This window comes from Vigna unguiculata, chromosome 6, assembly GCF_004118075.2.
Source record: "Vigna unguiculata cultivar IT97K-499-35 chromosome 6, ASM411807v1, whole genome shotgun sequence".
NCBI classification, from domain to species: domain Eukaryota; kingdom Viridiplantae; phylum Streptophyta; class Magnoliopsida; order Fabales; family Fabaceae; genus Vigna; species Vigna unguiculata.
Genome location: NC_040284.1, coordinates 6,825,311 through 6,840,789, shown reverse-complemented (window position 1 = coordinate 6,840,789; position 15,479 = coordinate 6,825,311).

Genomic DNA, 15,479 nt, shown 5'->3' with positions numbered 1-15,479 from the left:
AAGATTGATAATTTCTCTAATACACGCTTTATTTTTATTCAACCCAAGTCCATTAATGTAAAGATATTTCATATCTCCTTATTTTTTTCTCAATATGACATCTATTTAGACAAATATTTTTAGAACTTAATAAGTTTCTATTAGACTTCTTTGTAGAAGTGTAATAGCTCTTCCAAGCCTTCAAAACATTATTTGTGATATAGAAATAATGCTAATATTGAGTTCTTGAATAACCAAGCATGAGAAAAATAAATTAATAATCTTGAGAGTTTAATTCTTGCACTATCAGTAAAATACAATATATTTAGTCTATCCAATATTATTGCATATTAAAATGATCATATATATATATATATATATATATATATATATATATATATAAATTAAATTTTAACAAAGTTAATAACCTCAACTTGTTGCATGTACCACCCAAAATTAATCAACTTCGCAATCATATATTATCAAATAATATCAAATAAAACTGAGTATAAAATATCATATCCAAAAATCTTTGAACTTTTAATATGTATAGTATAATAAAATTAGAACCACAAATTTATATCAAAACCCTTACTTCACATTCTTACACAAAAAAAAAAAATTAATATATCATTTAATTGAATCTTAATTCACCCATTATATTTTAATAGTAGTCAAGTTCAAATTTATTATCTTCAAAAATCTAAATTTCCTACACCCAAAAATGCATTGTGTTGACATGTGAAGCCAATGTGGTATGCTTCTTGAAGATTTGATGAAGATTTAATGGAGCCCTTTTAAACTATCTTGAAGCCATTTCCATTAGAATGAAGCCTACATTGATGAAGGAAAGGAGATTTGATGATATTCATGTTGATCAAGGCTAGAACGTGTGCTCTCCACATAGTTACATCATTAAGAAAGTGTATTTGAAGTTTGTAATTCATATTGTAGACCTTATAACATTAATTTAATGTATTTGGTCTTTGTTGTGTCTTTTAATCAGCTGAATGGTTTTTCAACAGGTTAAAATGTCTCTTTTAATCAGTTGAATTGTTTTTCAACAGGTTAAAAGGTTGGCTGCAGTAGTCTTAAACTGCAACAAATTCAATAAGTTGATTTATTTTTTAATTGACTGATTTCACTTAATTCAAGTGAAATCAACCAATTGATTTGGAAATCAACCTGTTGAGTTTCGTAACAGTTTGACTATAAGTGCTGTGATTTTCGAAAGAGAGCTCTTCTGATCATTTTTTAGCGCGAAATTGTTCTGGAAACGTGTGGAAACTCTCTCTTTCATAATCATCCAAACTGCAGCAGTTGAAGATTGATCTTGGATCAATTCTTGGAGATTTTGGCTTGTGTTTGAAGCTTGGATAAAGTGGTTTGTGGTAGGCTGGGTTGTGCTACCATTTAGGTTTGATCTTTCTCAAGCTTTGTGTGTGTGCTTGGTGGTTTTCCATGTCTACAAGAGGGTTCTTGCTGTACTGGTGTGATACTTGTGTGATTCAAGAGTCTTTTGCGTGGTTTTTGCATATTTTGAAAGTGTAAGGGTGAATACTTTGTAAATCTTTTGAAATAGTGTAAAGTCAAGCTCAGGTTGCCTTGACAAACTGGATGTAGCTCAGGTTTGAGTGAACCATTATAAAAATCTTGTGATCTCATCATTTCTCTAACCCTTCTCTCTTGTATAATCATTTAAAGATTAAAGAACTTGTGTTTCAATAATCTTTTTCGTGTTCTTGCATGTTTTCATGACATCTACAACATTGAACATGTTTGCATAATCATTTAGAACCTGTCTTGATCATTCTCGAATTTGAATTTCTGCATTTTTTCCAGTATTTTAGTTGACTATTTTTCTGTTTCAATCGGTTAATTATACCAGAACAAAATTTGTTTAGTAAAATCAATCGATTAACTCTGTTTTTGACTGATTAAAAATATACAGTTCAGTAGTTGTTGCATCCTAACTTGGTGATCTAATTGATGCAATTAAAGGTGGTTTTTAGCTTTCAAAGATAGCCTAAATTTTTAACTAGCCAATTCAACCCCCCTTCTTGGCATTTCAACCATTTCAAAACTAACACATTGTCCCTTTTATTTACTTTTATCTAAAAGTTACTTCATTGCCCTTGTTACGTTAATTTGTTGCACAAATTCAATCCTCCAATTCAATTTCAATCAATTAATGCACCATAAATCCAATGTTTTCTCCATTTGATTGGTACACTTAAATGCACAAGTGATTGACCATTTCTATTCAACATTTAAAAATTTGTGATCAATAAAATCCAACGTTTCTATCTTTATCATGGAACATTATATATATTTTTGAGGGATGACATTTCAATTACCATGCATATTCTCTATCTAATACCAATTCAAGTTTAATAATGCCATTCATGTGACATCCAATATTAGAAAAATATCAATATTATACATTCACACTTTTATGACAATTACTATATAAGATATATATATATATATATATATATATATATATATATATATATATAATAATAATAATAATAAATGTTCATTATACACTCATTTCACATATACATCTCATAATACAAAAAAAGTGATTTTTACTTAAACATTAACCAACATCAAACATGCATATTTTATATAGTAATAATACTATAAAAAATTTGCCTTAAATTAAATTATAATAAAAATAAGTTAATATATAAATTTATATTACTGTCACATAGAAACTTATTCTACCATTTGATAAAAAAAAATTAATACTTCCATCACCAATAAGGTGATCAATGTTTCCATCTTCCATTATATTTAGTTTAGCAAAGAAAAACAACAATATCAATATGAGTGACATTCATATGGCTAAAATCAAAATCATCATCTTTATAAACACAAGGTGTGTTTCTATGTTTTTCTCCCTGTTTTTTAGGATGCTTCGATGTAAGACAAGTACGAACCAAATGGCCTTTACCACAACAATGATAAATTATATTTTCATATTATTTGTCATTTTTTTCATCTTTTTCTATTCCCTTCTTCATACTATTGTTCCACTTCTGATGACAAATTGTCTCTTTGAAATTTCTTGTATGACCATGAAAGTACCATGAAAATATGAATCAGATGTTGCTGCATTCACTTATGAAAATGAAACATAACTAATTTAGTCTCATGTATGTTTCTGCATTTACTCACTATTTTGTTTAGCTATAAGAAGACATGAAATAATTTGAGAATATTTGTGACATACTCAAGAAGATGAGTATTTCTTCCTTGTAATATCAAGAGTCACAAATCCAAATTTTGTAAGGTTTGACTTGTTTAAAACTGGTTCATAAAATATTGATAATAATCAATATTTAGGAAATTATAAAGTTAATATAGACAATAATTATAATAATAATCATCACCATAGTAATAATAATAATAAGTAAAATAATTTTTATCGCAAAAAAGAAGAATATAAGACAAAATGGTCAATAAGGAAAGGATTAGAAAGAACCTGATTTAGGTACGCAGAGCACTGTCCTTAAAGAGAAAACGTTTCCACTAACTCAATTGGTTAGAGCATCGTGCTTATAACGTGTTATAAAATAAATTTAATAATAGAGAGAAGAATAAAGAGAAAAAATAGAGCATCAAAGACTAGTTTTCTATATCTTATTATTAAGGCGGAAAAGTCCTTATTTATAGGTACAAAAGACAACTCAAAAGGTACAATTTAAGGGTTACATACGTAATGTAAATAATGTAAATGTCATCAATAGTAATCAAGCTTAGTAACAATCAGCAACTCAATGGACAATCCATAACTTTCATAACAATTTTTACTATTTAAACAAGTTTTGAATAGTTTTTTATCGATTGCACTTGTCTAAGATCATCTTTGTATATTATTGGTCTTCAGTTCTACTGAATGTAAGAGAAATTTGTCTCCAATTGAAATGTTCAATTTGTTCATTTTGTTTCACTTCTAATAACTTTGACCATAAACATGTCGTAGTTTTGTTTGTTTTTTTCTTGTCCGAGCACACTTTCCTAGGTGTATGCTTCTTTTCTCTTGCCTTTGCAAAATTCTTCTACAAAATAATAATTAAAATCAATATTAATGATAGAAATTTAATATTGTGAATTAAGAATGGAATTTATTTATAACTCATTATGTTTGTTTCTTTTTTGTTTAGAATCAATTTTCAAACTCTGCAAACAAAAAATAAAAAACATTTATATGATTTTAATCATAAGTATAATTTCTTAAAGAGTTTGTAAGGTTTATTGCACTGGTATTATCACATTTCAGAGGAATATGATTTAAGTAGATGATATAATCTGTTAATTGTTGTTTTATTCATAAGATTTGAGCACAACAATTTCTTGCATCAATATATTTAGCCTTAATAGTTGATAAAGCCACACATGCATGTTTCTTAGAGCCAAGAAACTAATGAACATCCTAAGAGATGATAAGTATCACTTATACTTTTTCAATCCATTTTACAACCCCTATAATCAACATCAGAATAACCTATTAAACTACGGAAGGCTCCTGAAGGGTACCATAATGCAAACAAAATAGTTAGTTCCCTTAAGATATTTTAAAATTCTTTTTACTATGGTAAGATGAAATTCTTTAGGATTAGCCTAAAATCTAGCACATACACACAACTAGCATAATATGAGGCCTGCTTGTTGTGAGATATAATAGAGATCCTATCATGCCTCTAAACATAGTTTGATTAACTTCCATACCTGATTCATCTTTATCCAAGTAGAATGATGTTGCCATAGGACTGCCCACCTCCTTAGTAGTATCCATTCCAAATTTCTTTAATACCTCCTTGTAGTACTTAGATTGAGATACGAAGGTTCTGTCTTCCATTTGCTTAATTTACAGTCCAAAGAAGAATGTCAATTCTTCCATCATTGACATTCAAATTCTTCTTGCATAATACTTGCAAATCCTTCACATAGAGAGTTATCAGTTGATTCAAACATTATATCATCCACATATACTTGAATTAACAAGACATGTTCACCTACTCTTTTAATAAAAAAATTTGAATCAATTTTTCCTCTAGTAAAATCATTTTCTAACAGAAACGTACTTAATATTTCATACCAAGATCTAGATCATTGTTTCAATCCATATAATGCTTTCTTTAATCTATATATGTGATTACGAAACTTATAATCCTTAAAAGCAGAAGGTTGTTCAACATAGACATCTTCTTTAATAAATCCATTTAGAAAAAACACTCTTAACATCTATTTGATATAATTTAAATTTCATAATTGAAGCATATTCAAGAAGTAGGCATAGAGCCTCTAACCTAGCAACCAAAGCATATGTTTCATCATAATATATACATTTTTCTTGAATGTATCCTTTTGCAACAAGCCTAGTTTTATTCTTTGTGATGTTTCCATCATCTAACTTGTTTCTAAACACCCACTTTATTCCAATGACTTGATGTGAGTCCTCTCTTGGAATTAGTTCCCAAACTTCATTCCTTTCAAATTCTTTTGACTTTTCTTGCACTACAATATACCATTGGTCATCTTGAAGAGTTTCTTCTATATTTTTTTGATTCAATCTATGAAACAAAAGCTACACTCATACAAAAATTAGTCATATTTCTAGTAGTTATTCCCTTTGATATGTCTCCAATGATGTTGTCCAAAGACAATCCTCTTGGCAATCTCCAAATTTTTACAAGATCTTCATGATGAGAAGGTGGATTCTCATTTAGATACATTTCCTTAAATGCTTCCTTTAGGTATTCTTCATCACCTGCATTTGGTGTATTTAACTCAAGGGAGTTTTCCTTAAGGTCCATAATTTCATCAAAGACAACATGCCTAGATTCTTCTATAGTCAAAGTTCTTTTATTAAAAACGCTACATGTTTTACTAGTAATAAAATATCCCAAAAATATAGCTTCATCTGCTTTTAGAGTCAAACTTACCCAAATTCTCTTTACCATTATTTAGCACAAAACATTAACAACCAAATTTTTTAAATGAGCAACATTTGGCTTTCTTCCCTTAAACAAAATTGACATCATCAATACACAAAAAACCTTGCGGCATATATTTAATATGTCCTTAGAAAATGGTGGAGGAATTATGGGCTCGTGAATCCACCAAAATATATACAAATTACAGTATTATGAAAAAAAAGGTTAAATATATTTTTGGTCCCTCAAGTTTTAGTGAAATTTGGAATTAGTCCCTCATCGAAACTTTTGACCAATTTAGCCCTTCATCTTTAAAATTGCATAAATTTAATCCTTTTAATCAAATTTTGTTAAGTTTATTTGAAGTTTCAAACGCGTTTTATAATAATATTTGAGTTAGCATTTAAGCGAAAATCGGTCAAACGATGTAAACAATTCAAATACTATCATGAAATGCGCTTGAAAAGTTAGATAAACTTAACAAAATCTGGTTAACAGGACTAAATTCATATATTTCTAAAGATGAAGGACTAAATTGGTCAAAAATTTCGAAGAGGGACTAATTCTAAATTTTGCTAAAACTTGAGGGACCAAAAACATATTTAATCCTAAAAAAAATATGATAGTAATGTGACTGACACAAGAAATCATGTGAGTGACATAAGAGTTTAGGTGGTCATGTGAGTTAATGTTTAAGGTTTAGGATTTAGCAACTGATGCTGTTCATGAACTTACGTAGCAGTCAAAGTGGCCATCTTGTGTTAAGAGGTTGTTGTTGTAATAAAAATACAATATAAGTTATATAGGTCGTGTGTATTCCAGTAGGGTGTGCTTGAGTTGATTGAATTGATCACAATAATTGTAATTGAGCTTATTTATATGTCCTTTTGGTTGTTAGTGCATTGTCCACGAGTTGTTCAGAATACATATGAAATAGTAATTGTTATTATTGCATGTGCACTGCATAATACAATAACGTGGGCGAACGTGTACAAATACTTCTCGCAATAATTCAACACTGTCAATGGAATTCAACGAAATAAATCTTTGAAAAGAGTCAAGCTTGTGCACCAATATTTATAAATTTTTTATTGATTGTTCATAAATTTCAAAGTACCGAAAGTTCAAAGATCCAAACATAAAATAAACAATATTAAAAATCATTTTAAAATCTTAATACAATTCTACATCTAATCTTAATTTTAATCTATTTTGCTTCCACCACTTGATCGTGTTAGAGGACAATGCTCCATTCTAAAGATCTTGTGCATTAAGTATTTTTCTATATATTGAATGATTTTATTTCCTATTTTCAATCAAAGAACTTGATACAATTTCTCAAAACGGACATTATAATGTATCACCAAGGTAAACAAGCGAAGTTAGTAATTGAATTACAAAGAAAAGGACTTAAGGTCAAACATTGATATTATAAGAAAGAAGCCATAAAAAAAAAGTGTTTTTTTCTACGAACAAATTTCGTATATATATATTTTTAAAATTCCATATGTAATATGATATATTATCCACGAATTATATAAAAAAAAATTGTATGTAAAATAGACGTCAGAAACTTTATACACTCAAAAAATCCGTATGTAACATTACATATGAAACTTTTCGTAAATAATAGAATATGTAGAAAATTACATACGAATATAAATTGTATGTAAATCTGGATGAATTACATACGAAATAATCTGTATAATCTGTATGTAACTTACATACGAAATAATCCGTAGGTAATGAACACATATTTGTTATCACATACAGATTATTTCATATTTGAATCTGCATGCAATAAAGTGCTTTTCAAATTAAAAAATATTTCTTTCTATTCCCCAATTGTTTTACCTACAATAAAATTTAAATTAACAAAATAAAATTTTACCCACATTATTGATACTAAAAGTTAATATATTACTAAAAATTTTCAAATTACATGATAATTTTCTTACAAATTTGTTAAAAAAATTTGCAAGAATTTTTTTTTCTGCTATTTTTTTTAAAGATCTAAATTGATAGATAATTCCTTCGTGAGTAATTATTTCCTAAAATTCATAATATTTTTTACAAAATTTGTTGCGAAAAGTGTTTTATATAAAATATTTTAAAAAAAATTGACAGCAATTTTCTGTAAATTTTTTTTCATAACAAAATTTATTAGTAACACTTCACTTAATCCAAATCCAAGTAAAAATAACATCAAATCGAAATGCAAAATAAAAGCATAATCCAAATCCAAGTTATAAACAAACAAGTCCTAATAACTCAGTCCAAATTAAAACTTTAAGATATAATCCTAACCAAATTCTAATAAAACATAATCTAACATAATAAAGAAGCGAAAAACTCCAAATGCCTAATAATTAAAGCATACTAGTCATGTCATTTTTGGTGTTGGTTTTGATGTGTTAGTTGGTTGTTTCGTTGTGGTTGCTCTTAACTTCTTGATGTGGTCTTGTTCTTGGTGTTGTTGATGCTACCAATAAAATGCTTTAATCGTTGCAGCTAACAACTGAAAAAATAAAACTGAAAACTGCATACTCTATTCAATTCATGGAGCATGAATATTTATAAATAGAAGCTGAAGCAGAAACCACTAATCAAGTTCCAATTAAATAAATGCACTAAAAGAAATTTTAAATTATCAAATATTTAAATTTATTTATTAGATTTTGAAAATATTAAAATGTAAGTATAATAAAAAAAGTAATAAAAATAGAATTTATATATAAAAACATTAAAAATGGTATAAAAGAGTGTGAATCTCTCGCAGAACTCCAACGTCATCATCTAACATTAATATATGCACGACCCACAAATAAACTCCCTACACATGGTCATGTTTATTGACACTTGTTAAATCTAAATTTAAATTTAAAACACTTCTAAACCCCTAAAGTATTAAAGAATTGAATAATAATAACATGATTTTTTTACATGCACGGTACACTATAAAAAAAAACTAAATTGAGGAGGTTTTAATTTCGTTTAGCGGAGGTTTTTACCCTTCACAAAATAATTTGCAGGGGTTGTTCAAACCTCCACAGATAGGTTCCCCACAAGTTATTTGTGGAGATTTTCTACAATCCTTGATACCAGATTTATATTGTGGAAGTTTTTTAATGGAGGGTTATAACTTCTCTTATTCATGACTATTATTTTGTGGAGGTTTAAAACCTCCTTTATTTCCATAAACCTATTTGATTCCAAAATTCTTGTTTTTCATTTTTTTTTTTTGTGGAGGTTAATACCTTCCTCAATTTGAGGATTATCTGTAAAGGTTTTAACCTGTTTCGTTTGTATTATTTAATTTGGAGATTTATTACTTCATTTTTCTTGCGTTATTCAAATATCATAAAAAACAATATTTTGTTTGTAATTAGAATTTCCTACTATACTTCACAATGTATGTCACCATTTGAGGTACTTATACTTTTGTATCAACAATATTTTTTTTGTAAACTTCAATCAAATACTTCAACCAAAGTGGTCAAATATATATCATTAGAACTTTTGATTCTTAAAATCAACATAGTAACATAAAAGCAATTTAAATTGAAAACAATTACAACTTAATTCATACTTACTCAAAGTTCATAATACACTAAAATAGTTTCATCCTAAAAAACATCATCAACACCCTAAATGTTGCTACCACCAGATGATCCTCTTGTACCCATAGAAGGACGTCTTGCTGAAATTATAAAAGATACATATTAGTTGCAAGAAGGACGCCAACCTCAAATCATGAAATCAACATGCATATACTTAAATAGTTTATTACTAGATCATTGACCCACACAAAAATCATGATTATTTGGTATCGATGATTAACTTACACCGATACAGTATAATTCTTGTATCAAAAATCACATCACAAATAAGTACCAAGATAATTAGTTTCCAAAGGCTGAGCATTTCCAAATGCACATTTCCAGAGACTGGACATAACTTACTTGTGGTTGAGGATCAAAGAAGGCAGTTAATTCATCAGGGATCTTTCCTTCCTTCATTATCATGTAGGCTTTTGGTGCACCCAAGGTGGTTTGAATTTGGGATTCTAAATTAGTGTACTTCTGTTGCCACTGATCAGAAGATGTTGATGATGTGGCAGCACTAGATGAAGCAATGCTTAAATCCAAAAGTCGAAATCTTGTATTTCAAAATGAGTTAGTAGGAGCTGCTCCTAAACCCTTGCATCGCACCCTCCCAGAATGCTCTGGGCCTAACATTCTACCAACAACATCATTAGGGGAAACCTCTCATTCATCATTAGTGCTTTGAGTCAAACCACTTCAATTTGTTCCTATAGGCATACAACAACATTTGTCAATTCATGTATGGACATGTCCTCTCAAACCTGACATTGTTTTGAGCTCAAAATTTCTAAACAGGGGTCAAAGGTATCTTTGCTGCTGCTTACATTTTATACCAATTCAAGCAAACTTTCACAAGAGTCTCAAATTAATTAACAATTACTTTTTCCACCACTAGGGCACTTATTACAACAGATAACACTAAAAATTAAATAACCTATTAAAATATCATAGTCATTATTACTTCGAAACAGTACTGTGGATAACCAAGTTGATCAGTGGACTGGATTAATCTTACTGATAGAGATAGAATTTGGATTAGTTCACCAATTCTTATTATAATTTGTCCATACGATATTTATTTGTGGAGGTCTCCATAAAATAACCCATGCTATATATCTTTTTTTTTTAGTGCCTGGGGAGAACTGTACCAATTCTAATTTAACTTATAAAATCCTTGTTTCTATTTGGGTTTCAGTTTTTATCATGTTATCATCACAAACATAACAATGGAACCAACTCTGCCTTTTCATCTGCAAAATGGCTTGAAAACATGTGTAGAGAACTAAGCCACATTCTGTTCAGTGTAGAAACATAGGAGTAATTTTGTTCAGTGAAATAACTAATAACTATGCATTCCTTAAAGAATCAAGGTTTATTGAAACTTAATTACCTTCTTCTCAGAAGTGACTGCTGAATGTTGCTCCTTCAATTTCAGATTAATGAAAACTCACTAACTTGTGATTCCTGTTAAGAGAATGTCACAGTACTCATCAAGATTAGCTAGCATATTAATATAGATTTGTTATCTTATACAGCACATGCTATAAAATTAGCAGTTATAATTACGAAAAATAATTAGCTGCGTAGTCAGTCCTTTATTCGCCTCTGTACACAAGTTAATTAGAGGGTAGGAGCAATGTATAGTGTTTCTCCTAAAAGCTCCTTATTTCTAATAAAATACACTATATCACTATAAAAACCACCAATAACAACTTAAAACACGCTCAATCACCTTCTCCACCCTAAGTTGCTTCGGAACTCTGCAAACACAATATATTTTTCTGCCAATGTCGTTATCTGAAGCTAGTCCTGATACTATAAGAAGAGCACATGTTGTTCATCCCATCACAGCTTTGCAAATAGAGTGGTCGCTTTGGACCCGTGATATTGAGGAAGAGATAGTTCCTCTCTGTAGGTTAGTTCAAGTTCTTCTCCAAGATCATTGAAATGTATAATTCATATCTGTTTCTTAACTAAATAATGAATCCTTCAACTTAAACCTATAGTATGTGTTATTCAAATTGAAAATACTTGTGTGAATGAAGAAAAGTAATGATGGAAGGTACCATTACCATACATGTTTCTTTACCTCATCAAAGCTAGTGAAAAAGTTGGACTACATAATGAAAAGAAAAAAAAAATGCAAAGTTCTGAAGGCTAGTAATTTCATTTTGTCAAACAGCTATGCTACTTCTCATAACATTATGTACAAACTGGAAAAAGCATGTTTGCTTTTAATTCCAAACCTTATTGCTCTACACTTGGCATAGTCCGAAATCACCACATTCACCATGTAATATCTTCACAAATATCAAACTAAACATTTTGAAAAAGTTTAAACTGGAGAAATCAAGGACAAAGAAAAGATAATGCCACTTGGCTTCACAAAGAAAATCAAGTCCCACACTTGCAACAACTTGGTACTCATCACTTAGGCCACACACACTCTTCATTCTGCATTCGCCACCTCCTCATCCATCACTATTTCACCTCTCCCCATTATTTTCATACGTTACACACTTTACTTCATCACCACACAAACATTACCAATTACAATAATACAAAGAAAATCAAACAAAATTCTATTTTTTTTATTTTTAAGTCTTTATAACCAATATTCTATAAACATAAATACTAATAAAATTAGCATAGAAAATAGTGTGAAATATATTGACCGTTTCAATAAAACATATTTAATGATCTTAAGCGTGTTTTATACTCACTCTCGATCTTTTTAACATTTTTTAGACGTTTTCTCAGTTTAAAAATCTATTTTACATGATGTCTGTGCTACAAGATCTATATATTTTTTTATGATAAAATAAAATAATCATAAGAGAAAAAGGAAGTTAAATAAAAAAAATGATAAGGTGGTTTAGAAATATTTTTTATGGGAAGAAAAAGAATAAAAGCCATCGCTATTGAGTGAATAAGAAACAAAAGTTGAGAAAAAAAAAGAACAACTAAACGTAATTACCTACGAATATAATGATGCCTAAATAAATTTTACGGGTGCTCACAATTGGGACCTTTTGACTCATACTAGCACCATTAAGAAATAAATGTATATTCTTTAAATAACCCAGTTTTATCATATCACACTTATCGTCTTATCTCACATTCTTTGTTCTGTTCTAATCTGTGTGCATGAAAAATTATCATGAAAAAAAAAATTCATCTAAGAAATATGCGAGAAACTCAATAATCAAATAAAGTTAGGCAAAGATAAGATCCTGAGCTGCGGGCATATTATCAAAGGACAGAAGACATGTATATGTGATGGATGCAGGGGTACGTTTTGTGATGAAGAAATGAGTATGTGTGATGGTGTTAGAGTATATAGAATTATATTCTGCAATTCTGTTTTGACTCAGATTCTGTATTTGTTATACGGTTATAACCACTGTGACAGCTCAGCTCTAGAGAATATATTCCTTTCTGTTAGATGTTCCCTATATATAAAGGCCAACATTCTGGTCTATCAATATGAAGAAGATCTTTCATAAATTCTCTGCTGGTTTTCTTTTCTCTGTTTTTCTTTCTATGTTATAGTAGATTTAATTGTAATATGGTATCCAGAGCGTGAAGCCTAATTTATGGGCACCGGTCCTGAGCTCACGACTCCTCTTTCTCCAATGGCATCTTCGTCGACGACTCCGATCATCTTCTCGTATGTCATATCTGAGAAGCTATCCGACACTAACTTTTTAGTCTGGAAACAACAAGTCGAGCCTGTGATTAAAGCCCATCGTCTTCATCGTTATCTCGTCAATCCGTCCATTCCCTTGCAATTTCTCTCTCTTGCTGATCATGAATTAGGGATTGAAAATCCAGAATACACAACTTGGGAGACCCAAGATCAACTCTTACTTTCATGGTTGCAGTCTTCCTTATCTGCTCCGTTCTTAGCGCGTATGCTTGGTTGTAATCATGCGTTTCAAGTTTGGGATAAAATTCATACCCATTTCCACTCTCAGACAAAGGCTCGGGCACTTCAGCTGCGTACAGAACTCCGCACCATCAAGAAAGGTGATCGCTCTATTAGTGAATTTCTTCTCCATATCAAGGCTCTCGTTCACTCTCTTAATTCGATTGGTGATCCTGTTTCTGAGTCCGAACAGTTAGATATTCTCCTTGAAGGCCTTCCCGTTGAATATGAAGCATTTCTTTCTCTTATGCATAGCAAACCTGAACTGTTCTCGTTTGCCGAGATCGAGTCATTGTTGGTCGCTCAGGAAGCACGTCTTGAGCGATTCAAACATGATAATGACAGTGTTTCTCTCAACCTCACTCAGGCACATTCACAAACAGCTTCAACCCCCACTGTTCAAGTTACTGAAATGCGCTCGCCGTCTCAACTCGCTTTCCCCATCCGCCCTCTACACGGGGAGGTTATTATCAGCACGGCAGATCCAGTCGTGGTCGTAGGGGTGGGCGCTCTGGTCGTAGCAACGTTCAATGCCAAGTTTGCACCAAGTATGGCCACACCGCTTTAGTTTGTTATTTTCGCTTTGACCCCAACTATGTGGCTCCATCATATACTTTTGCTTCTGCATCGCCTCAACAACACTTTTATTCCTCCCATTCACCTCACTTTCAAGGCACTCAGTTTCCAGGAGCCTCTTTCTCGCCACGTTCTCATCCACCATAGGCGTCTTCTCCTCATCCTATGCCATCTGTTCCACCTCATGCATATGTTACTCATGCCCCACCTCCACCGCCTCCACCTCCTACATATGCCCCACCTGTCCCGGTTCCTGCCCAACAGTCTCAGAACTGGTTTGTTGACTCTGGCGCGTCACATCATATAACCCCTGATGCCACAAATATTATTGACCCTATGCCTTCTTCCCGGGATGATCATGTCTTCCTTGGTAACGGACAAGGTTTGCCCATTCATCTTTCAGGTTCTGCAACATTTTCTTCTTCTCATGATCCCCACATCTCTTTGCAGCTTAAGCATTTGTTACATGTTCCTGCCCTTAATAAAAACCTTGTGAGTGTTAGTCGGTTTGCCAAAGATAATAACGTGTATTTCGAATTTCACTCCTCTGTTTGTTTTGTCAAGTCTCAGGTTGATCACTCCATCTTGCTTCGTGGGTATCTTGGTCGTGATGGTCTGTATCAATTTCCTTTGCCTCCATTGCGTTCTCATCGTCAGCCTTCTCTTCATGCTCCATCTGTTTCTATTACACACAAATCACCCTCTGTTTCCACTGTACCCACACACAAGTTCACTATGTTTTCCCTTTGGCATAATAGGCTAGGCCATCCATCTGTTACAGTTTTACAAAATGTTCTTAAATGCTGTAATCTCTCTCCATTAAATAAAATTTCTTCAGATTTCTGTGTAGCATGCTGTATGGGAAAGTCCCACCAACTTCCTTCTCACTCCTCTTTAAATTCTTATACTAAGCCGTTACAACTTGTTTTTTGTGATTTGTGGGGTCCCTCGCACATTAAATCTTCCATGGGGTATAACTATTATGTTTCATTTGTTGATGCATACAGCAGATACACTTGGATCTATTTTCTAAAGCACAAATCTGAAACCATCCATGTTTTTAAACAATTTAAAGTTTCTGCTGAACTTCAATTGAATCACAAAATTACAGAAATTCAAACAGATTGGGGTGGTGAATTTAGACCTTTCACTCATTATCTCACATCCCTTGGTATTCACCATCGTCTTATATGTCCTCATACTCACCACCAAAATGGTGTAGTCGAACGCAAACATCGTCACATTGTGGACATGGGTCTTACTTTTCTATCTCAAGCTTCTCTTCCTCTGTCTTTTTGGGACCATGCTTTCCACACTGCCGTTTATATCATCAATCGTCTTCCCTCATCTGCTGTTCCTTATCATGTCCCATATTTCACTCTTTTTCACAAAGAAATTGACTATCATTTCCTCAAAATCTTTGGTTGCGCTTGTTTTCCACACACA